This window comes from Felis catus, chromosome D2 (assembly GCF_018350175.1).
Source record: "Felis catus isolate Fca126 chromosome D2, F.catus_Fca126_mat1.0, whole genome shotgun sequence".
Lineage (NCBI taxonomy): Eukaryota > Metazoa > Chordata > Mammalia > Carnivora > Felidae > Felis > Felis catus.
The window spans coordinates 75,805,813-75,816,215 of NC_058378.1; positions in this window are offsets into that span (position 1 = coordinate 75,805,813).

Here is a 10,403-nt window from a genome sequence, read left to right on the forward strand (position 1 = left end):
GCCAGGTCACGATCTCGCGGTCTGTGAGTTCGAGCCCCGCGTCAGGCTCTGGGCTGATGGCTCCGAGCCTGGAGCCTGTTTCCGATTCTGTGTCTCCCTCTCTCTCTGCCCCTCCCCCGTTCATGCTCTGTCTCTCTCTGTCCCAAAAATAAATAAAAACGTTGAAAAAAAAATTAAAAAAAAAAAGAGTTGGCTCTGCCAGCTGTACTGAGGAGGAGGGGGATTTGAACCTGGAGGGCTTCAAATAGAAAGAGGAAGGAAGTTGAGCCCCTTAACATTCAGTGGGAATGGGATGCCTGGGTGACTCGGTTGAGTGGCCCACTCGATTTTGGCTCAGGTCATGATCCTGAGGTCATGGGATCAAGCGCGAGCCTGCCTGGGATTCTCTCCCTTTGCTCCTCTCCTTCGCTTGTGCGGTCTGTCTCTCTTTTAAAAAAAGTGGGAATAGCAAAAAGGCACAGAGGCCAGGATCTAAGGTTAAGGTATATATGAAGTATTTAGGGAGGGAGAAGAGAGGAAAGCATGGAGTAAGGGTCTTGAGAGCTTAGGGAGGTGGGCTTTATGGAATTGTGGTGTTCAAGATTTGTACCAGGCTGAGGAGTTGACCTTTGCCTTTCTGGAAATAAGGAGTTATTCAAGGGTTTTTGTTTGTTTTTATTGGACCTAAGTATAGGACTGGATTTATCATAATCCAATTAATCATTGATCCATGCCTAGCCCACTGTATTAGTTTCCTATTGTGGCCGTAGCAAACTGAGTGCCTTAAAATAATAGGAGTTTGGGGTGCCTGGGTGGCGCAGTCGGTGAAGCGTCCGACTTCAGCCAGGTCACGATCTCGCGGTCCGTGAGTTCGAGCCCCGCGTCAGGCTCTGGGCTGTTGGCTCGGAGCCTGGAGCCTGTTTCCGATTCTGTGTCTCCCTCTCTCTCTGCCCCTCCCCCGTTCATGCTCTGTCTCTCTCTGTCCCAAAAATAAATAAACGTTGAAAAAAAAAATTAAAAAAAAAATAATAATAGGAATTTATTATCTTGCAAGTCTGGAGGTCAGAAGTCCAAAATCAGTTCCAACCGGCTAAAGTCAAGGTATTGGTAGAGTTGGTTCTTTCTGAAGTCTAGGGGAGAATGGGTTCCTTACTTTTCCCATCTTACAGAGGTTGCCTGCCTTCCTTGACTTTTGGCCGTATACACCATCTTCAAAGAGCATGGCAACGTCTTTCCTTTCTGACCTCTGCTTCTGTCCTTACACCTCTGTCTGACTGATCTTCCTGCCTCCCTCTTTCACTCACAAGGACCCTTTGTAATTACACTGAGACAGGGTAATCTCCCCATCTCAACACCTTTAATCACATCGGCAAAGCCCCTTTTCCCATAACACGTGTGTTGATTTTGGGGATTAGGACCTAGAAGTCTTGGGTAGGCCATTATTCAGCTTACCACACATAACCTACTTTTATTAATTTAGTTACTTTTAACCATCTAACAATAGCTGAGAACTCTCCACCCTAAAAGGAAGTTATAAGGACAGCAGTTTACAACTAAATGTATGGTTTATGTACAACTAAATGTAGTTCCTGAGACACTAACTCATCCTCTTTACCCCCCAAACCAGGTTAACATAATCATGAATCTTTACCATTTCTTGTTTTCCTTTTTTATAAACTTTTATTCCATATATGTATTTATATGGAATATATATATATATATATATATAAAGTGGGTGTATACAATATATTTTAATTGTTTAAAATGTAATTGCCCCCCCCACCCAAAAAAAGGATGTGTGCACTACACACCTATTAGAATGGCTAAAATCCAGAACACTGACAACACCAAATGCTGGTAAGGATGCAGAGCAACAGACACATTCGTTGCTGGTGGGAGTACAAAATGGTACAACCACCTTGGAAGACATTTTGGCAGTTTTTTACAAAACGAAACCATAGCTTCTAGGTATTTACCCAAATAAGTTGAAAACGTATGTCCACACAAAAACCTGCACGTGAATATCTATAGCAGTTTTATTCATAATTACAAAATATTGGAAGCAACTAAGGTGTCTTGCAATAAGGGAATGGGTAAACTGTAGTCTATCCACACGATGGAATATTATTCAGTGAAAGAAAAAAAAATGAGCTATCAAGCCCCCCAAAAAAACCCATGGGGCAATCTTAAATGCGTATCGCCAAGTGAGAGAAGCCAGTCCGAAAGGGCTACGTACTGTATGATTCCAACTATGTGCCATTCCGGAAAAGGCATAAGTATGGACACTAAAAAGATGAATGGTTGCCAGGGGCAGAGAAGGAGGGGCAACAAATGGGTGGAACACAGGGCATTTTTTTTTTATTTTTTTTTTTAACATTTATTCATCCTTGAGACAGAGACAGAGCGTGAATGGGGGAGGGTCAGAGAGAGGGAGACACAGAATCTGAAACAGGCTCTAGGCTCCGAGCTGTCAGCACAGAGACCGACACGGGTCTCGAACTCATGGACCGTGAGATCATGACCTGAGCCGAAGTCGGCCGCTCAACCGACTGAGCCACCCGGGCACCCCTGAGCATGGGGCATTTTTAACGGTGGCAACACTATTCTGATACTGTTTGGTGGATCCCATAGAACTGTACAAGGCAGAGTGAATCCTAACGTAAACTACGGGAACTTGAGTAAATAATAGTGTTCGTCAGTTGCAACAACTGTACCACATAAACGCAAGATGGTAATAATGATGAGAGACTATGCCCTGGTGGGGGGGAGGGTGTATTGGAACTTCGTACTTTCTGCACCATTTTTCTATAAACCTGAAACTCTAAAAACATGAAGTCTGTTACAAAGGGAAAAATAGGCCTTTATATCCTTTCGAGGCCTTTTTTGCCTAGTATAATGTGTAAGATTCAGTTGTATCTTATGTATTTGGCTTTCATTTTCACTATCGTATGATTTCTAGTGTGTGAATCTACCACAGTTTGTCTGATTTTTCATGGAAATGGACATTTGGATTACCTTTGGGTTTTTAGTATTATGGACAGCGCTGCGATGAACGTACCTTACCTGTATGTGTCTCCTATTACAGATGTGCAAGAGCTTTCTTTGATCTGTTTGGGTTTATACCTAAAGTAGAATTGTCCTGTCACAGGGGTATGTGAATATTCAGCTTTCAAAGATAATGTCAAATATCTTTTCTGAAGGAGCTGTACTGACTTGCACTCCCGTTAGCATTGTGTAGGAGGTCTTAGCCTGGATCCACATTCTCTTTAACACTTGGTTTTGTCAGACATTTTACATTTTTATCAATCTAAGAGTGAGCTCAATTCGGTCTTAATTTGCACTCACCTAATCAATAAGATTGAACATCTCTCCATATTTTATTAGCCACATGTGTTTCCTCTTCTGAATAATGCCTGTTGATAACTTTTGCCTGTTTTTCTATGAGGTTATATGTGCTTTTCTCGTTGACTTTTTTGAATTCTCATGGTAATTTTTTCTCAGTTACTTATACTGCAAAATCTTCTCCCAGTTTGTAAGTTGTTTCTTTCTTTTTATAAATCCCTTTAATGAACCAAAGGTCTTAATTTTAATATTTTTAATGTTTATTTTATTTTTGAGAGAGAGACCGAGCATGAGCAGGAGAGGGGCAGAGAGAGAGGGAGACACAGGATCCGAAGCAGGCTCCAGGCTCTGAGCTGTCAGCACAGAGTCCAGCACGGGGCTCAAACTCACGGACTGCGAGATCATAACCTGAGCCGAAGTCGGACACTTAACCAACTGAGCCACCCAGGTACCCCATAAGAGGTCTTCATTTTAAAGTGGTTGGATCCACTGTGTGTGTGTGTGTGTCTTTTAAGAAATATTTCCTTACTTTAAGCCTAAATTTTAGACTCTAAAAAATACCAGTGGAGTCTACTAAAACTTTTTAAACTTTGTATTTTAACACTCAAGTCATTAATCCCCCTGGAATTAAATTTTATATACATGTAGGGTAGGGCTCCAATTGCATATTTTTCCATATGAATAACCATTATTTTTAAACTATATTTACCAAACAGCTTCCTAACCATTTTCAGTTGCTCAGACATGCTCCCTCTTGTCATTGTGCAGTTTGGGTCCTCTCAAGAAGACACCAAAACAGGATTAGATGTGCAAGAGATGCGCTGAGGGAAACGTGTGAAAGATGGACGGAGAAGGGAACTCGTTCTCCTTGTGAAAGGAGAGAAGGAAGGGAGGAAGGAAGGAAGGGAGAGAAGGAAAAAAGGAGGGAAGGGAGGGAGGGAGGAAGGAAAGAAGGAAGGCTGGCTTGCAATTGCCTCGGACACTGCATGACTCTTAAGAAAGTCTTGGCTAGGCAGCTGGCGAGCCCCAGAACAAAGAATGCCCCTTAGAAAAATCCCATGTCGAGCAGAAATGACCCAGCTTCAGGAATTCCACAATCTCAGTCACTGGCTGAAAGCAGCGCTGGGAGACAGACAGCATGGCTTCTGCATGAATGCCACGGTGGATGTGAAGTTACTAGTTTCTGTCCTGGTCTCAGAAGACCTGGAGGCTGTCCACTGACTCCACTTGTTGCGACAGGTGCTCTCGGAGGAAAGTCTCCGTAGGGCATATATGTGCTGGTTTGTTTCTGGGCTCTCTATTCCACTGGCCAACTTCACTATGCCTGTGCCAGTACAAAAATAGATCCTCCTAATAAGTTCTAATCCTTGTGGGGTTAGTCTCCTTCTTCCCGCTCTTCTTTAGAAGTGTCCTTGTTACTCTTGGCCCTTTACTCTTCCAAATGTCTTCAAAGCTTTTAAGCAGAGGATCAATATCAGATCTATACTGTAGCAGGGTCACGCCAGCAGGTGTGTGGGTTGTTAGAGGGATGGAAAATTTCAGGTGGACAGAGCTCCTAGGACGTAATTTCAATAATCCAGGTAAGAGATAAGGAGGTATAGATTGAGTGGATTTAGGCAGTAACAGAAAAGACAGAAGGTGATGGATACTATCTAATAGGGAGACAGAAGGGTGGGAGAAAGGGAAAACTGAGATAATTCCCATGTTAATGGCTTGGCTGTGTGCCCAGATTGGGAGCCTTTCACTGAGTCAGGAAATACAGGAGGAAGAACAGGTTTCAGGGAAAGTTAGTTTGGTTTTGTATCTGCAGATGGGGCATGTATTTAAAGCTGCTCAGTGTACAAATGGATGTAGAAGTCTGGAGCTCATGTAGAGGCCCAGACTGGCTTTGGGAATAACCAATCTACAGTGTATTTGAAGTCTCAGAATGAGACTTCATACTGGGGAAAGTGAGGGAATAAGAAGGCTGAAAGCTTGGGAAGACCCTAACATATAAAGGGAGAAGTCTGATGAGGGCGCCTGGATGGCTAATTTGGTTAAGCGTCCAGCTTTGGCTCGGCTCCTGATCTCATGGCTCATGGGTTCGAGCCCCACATTGGGCCCTGTGTGGAGCCTGCTTCTGATTCTCTGCCTCCTTCTCTGCCCCACCCTGGCGCGCGCGCTCTCTCTCTCTCTCTCTCTCTCAAAGATAAATAAACACTAAAAGAGAGAGAGACAGAGACAGAGAAGTCAGAGGAGGAGGAACTAGCTAAAAAATAAATGATGAGGAATAATTAAAAGGAAAAGCTACTATCCAGAACCCCTTAGGATGGCTACTAGCAAAAACCAAACAGCAAATAACAAGAGTTGGCAAGAAAGTAGAAAAACCGGAACCCTGGTACACCGTTGATGTGAATGTTAAATGATGCAAGTGCTGTGTGAAAAAGTATGGAGGTTCTTCAAAATTGAAAATAGAATTACCACATGGTCCAGCAATTCCACTTTTGAATATATATCTGAAGGAATTGAAATTGGGTCTTGAAGAGATATTTGTACACCCATGTTCATAGCAACACTATTCATAACAGCCAAAAGATGAAAGTGACTCTCCATTGATGGATGAATGGGTAAACAAAATGTGGTTTTATATTCAATGGAATGTTATTTAGCCTTAAAAAGGAGCAAACTTTTGACACGTGCTACAATGTGGAGGAATCTTGAGGACATCATGCTAAATAGAATAAGCCAGTCACAAAGGACAAATATTGAATGATTCCACTTACATTCAGAGACATAAAGTAAAATGGTGGTTGCTAGGGTGGGGAAGTGGGGAGTTGGGGGTAACTTTAATGGGCAGAATTTCAGTGTGGGGTGATGACCAAGTTCTGGAGACAGTTGGTGGTGATGGCTGCACCATGATGTGAAGGTATTTCATGCCACCAAACTATGCCCTTAAAAGTGGTTAAAATGGTAAACTTTAGGGGCGCCTGGGTGGCTCAGTCGGTTCAGCAACTGACTTCGGTTCAGGTCATGATCTCATGGTTTATGAGTTCGAGCCCCGTGTCGGGCTCTGTGCTGACAGCTCAGAGCCTGGAGCCTGCTTCAGATTCTGTGTCTCCCTCTCTCTCTCTGCCCCTCCCCCACTCATGCTCTGTTTCTGTCTCAGAAATAAATAAACATTAAAAAATTTTTTTAAATGGTAAACTTTGTTATATGGATTTGACCACAATCTTTTAAAAGGCTCTGTGAAAGATTTCTTCAAGAAGAATGAATGTATTGAACACCTAATTTGTGTGATCTTCTTGAAAGGAGAGCAAACAATGAGGGAGTATTGGAGAAGATGTTAATAATAAGTACATGGAAAACCCAACAAACAGACAAGGCCTTTATCAACTCCTTAAAAAGACAGCTGTATAGGAAAGGAAAACTAGTTGCATTCTATTATTGGCTTAGCTGTGCAGAGCTGTGCTTTACATGGCCATAATAACAAAAATGTTGAATACTGATTTAACTTAAATTTTAACACGGCACATATAATATGGCACACATTGGTTTGTGTGGCAGATGAGGAGTAAAACAGATAAATTCTTCTGTGTTGGGAAGTCAACAGATAATACCTAAAATTGGGAAACCAGGAAGTAGGAATACAGTCCAGCTATTTAAAGACAAGGAGATAAACAATAAAAATTCAGTTAAGTGGTGCCTGGGTGGCTCAGTCGGTTGGGCGTCCAACTTCGGCTCGGGTCATGATCTCTCGGTTTGAGAGTTTGAGCCCCATGTCAGGCTCTGTGCTGACAGCTCAGAGCCTGGAGCCTGCTTCAGATTCTCTCTCTCTCTCTCTCTCTCTCTCTCTCTCTCTCTCTCTCTCTCTCAAAAATAAATAAACATTAAAAAAAAAAGATTTTAAAAAATATTTAAAAAAATTTCAGTTAAGAGTTGAAAGTGGATGGTTCCAGGAGGGGAATTTCTGGATTTCCTAGTAAGCCTTATAGAGTTCTTTGATTCTTTAAACTATATAGATCTAATTTAAAAAATAAAAATTAGGGGCACCTGGGTGGCTTAGTCCATTGAACATCCGACTTTGGCTCAGGTCATGATCACACAATACGTGGGTTCAAGCCCCGCATCGGGCTGTGTGCTGACAGCTCAGAGCCAAGCCTGTTTCAGATTCTGTGTCTCCCTCTCTCTCTGCCCTGCCCCGTTCATGCTCTGTCTCTCTCTCTCAAAAATAAGTAAACATTGAAAAAAAAATTTAAATAAATTTAAAAAATAAAAATTAATCTTAAAAAAAAAAAAAAGAAAAGAATTGATATGGAAACCAATCCTCCCCTTCCTAATTCTGGACTTCAGGCCTGTGAGTACCCTGTAGATGACAAAAGGCCCCACTTCTCATAAAACCAGGCAACTAAAACAAATGGTAAAAGGCCAAGTTGAATTCAAAATTGTCCAAGTGAGGAACTAGAGACGTGGAAAGTACAGCCCACAGCAATCTCAGCCCCTAGTGCCATCAGAGGCTGCAGTGTGTGAAGTCATCTCGAATCAATTTAGAAAAATCACAAACCTGTGATCCACATGAAAAGTAAGAGGTCCTCAAATCTGTGGTCCGTGACTTTGAGGACCAGGAATCTGTTAAGTCTTCCAGAAGTCTGGACGTACTTGTCTACATAGCCCTCCACCTCCCTGATCTCACTGTCTGCTAGACCAGGGTTCTACTCTGGACACAGTCATCAGTCAGGAGACTCTGCCTTAATTCTTCACCCCCTTGTCCTTCACCCCAAATCCCTAACCTTAGATTCTTCTATTTGGTCCTTTTCACTGGCTGTCAAGGATTGCCAGAGAAAAAGTGGATAACCTTGCCAATGGGCACCTTTACAGACTTACAGTTTCTGATCTCAATTGGGCCCTTAAGTCCGCTTAGCATTCCTTTTGTCCCTCCATTTCTTCTCTGTCAAATATGTATAACACAGCACCACAGGATTGCCATAAAAAGTCAATGGAATTACACACGGAAAGCATTTGGCCCAGGGCCTGAGACAGGGCGCTGAATAAAAATTATTTTATATGCAAATTATTCCCAAGTCTTTCTCCATTTCCTGAGCTCCATACTTGAATTTTGAATAATCTCATGGGCTCTTTACCCCACTCAAAATTCCACTCTGGCATTCCCTATCTTGATGAATGATGTCATCCCTGCAAGCTAGAAACCTCAACCGTGTACTTTACCATTTCTCTTACTCTCTACATTCCTTTGATCCCAGAGTCCCCTGTCCATTCCTTTTCCCCTCTGACTTATTTAAATCTGTCCCTCTCCATCTTTTCTTTATCACTTTGGTCTATAACTTGCACTGATTATTGGAATTCCTTTCCTTCCTCGTTCTTCATGCCATCATTCTCTCTCCCTTCTAGTACACTACCCATTTTGTCACTAATCTTTCTTTTTTTTTTTTTTAATTGGACTTTAAATGTACAGAATTGGATTTATCACAATCCTTGGTTTTCTAAAATGTTTTTTTTTTTCAACGTTTATTTATTTTTTTTGGGACAGAGAGAGACAGAGCATGAACGGGGGAGGGGCAGAGAGAGAGGAAGACACAGAATCGGAAACAGGCTCCAGGCTCTGAGCCATCAGCCCAGAGCCTGACGCGGGGCTCGAACTCACGGACTGCGAGATCGTGACCTGGCTGAAGTCGGACGCTTAACCGACTGCGCCACCCAGGCGCCCCACAATCCTTGGTTTTCAACACGCTGTCATCATTGGTCCATGTGTAGCCCTTCTTAATTTTATTCATATTTTAATGAACTAACGAGCAGCCATGATCTCACCAGCTAACCTGGGAACTAGCACATTGATAATAACATAGGCACTTACAGGCTTCTTCTATTTCTCATTCCCCTACCTTCTTCCCACAGATGTTAAGTCCTATCCTAAAGTTTGAGTTTACCATTATCTTTATTTTCTAAATTAGAATTTTAATGCATGTATGTGTATATATATATTGTTTAGTTTTCCTTCTTATAACTATGGAAGAGCATATAATGCCATATGTAGTCTTGCTGTTTTCATTCCTTCATATTTATTACCTTGGCTAAAATTTTTTAAAAGACCTGACAATACTGAGTGGTAGATAGGATAGGAGCAACTGAAACTCATCTGTTGCCGGTGAAAATGCAAAATGGTATAACCACTTACGGAAAACAGTTACTTTGGAAAACCATTTTGGCTATTAATTACACAGTTAAACATATTCTTACTATATGATTTAGCTATCCTACTCCAAATCAGTAACCCAACTGAAATGAAAACTTGTATCCGCACAAAACCCATACAGGAATGTTTACAGCAGCTTTAGTCATACTCACTTTGTGAAATATCTTGTGATGGTTATGTGTCAACTTGACTAGACTATGGTACCCAACTGTTTGGTCTAACATTAGCCCAGATGTTGCTGTGGAAGTATTTTATAGAGGTGATTAACATTTACAGTCAGTTGGCTTTAAGTAATGATTACCCTTGATAATGTGGGTGGGCCTCACCAGATCAGTTGCTTACGAGCAAAAACTGAGGTTTCCTAAAGAAAGACTTCTGCCTTGAAACTGTAACATAGAGGTCCTGCCTGAGTCTCCAAGCCTACTGGCCAGCCCTACAGATACTGGACTCACCTGCCCGCCTCTCTCATCACATGAGCTAATTCCCTTTCTCTAGATACAGGCGATAGGGATCTAGATAGATATAGATGCATGTATATGTACACATGTGTATGTATATCCTATGGAACTTCTTTCTCTGGAGAACCCTGACTGATACCCATCCCAAATGTCCTTAAACTTCTGAATGGATACACAAACTGGTGCATGATACAATGGAATAATGCTTAGCAATGAAGAAGAATTAGCTGGGTAGGCAACAACAGGAAGGAACCTCAAATGCATCTCGCTAAATGAAATACACCAGGTTCAAAAAGCCATATGCTATATGACTCCATCTGTATGAAATCCTGAAAAAGGCAAAACTCTAGGAACGAAAAGCAGATCAGTGGTTGCCAGAGGCTAAGAAGGGCTGGTGGACGAGTACAGGGAGATTTTGAGGTGTGATTGAATTATTT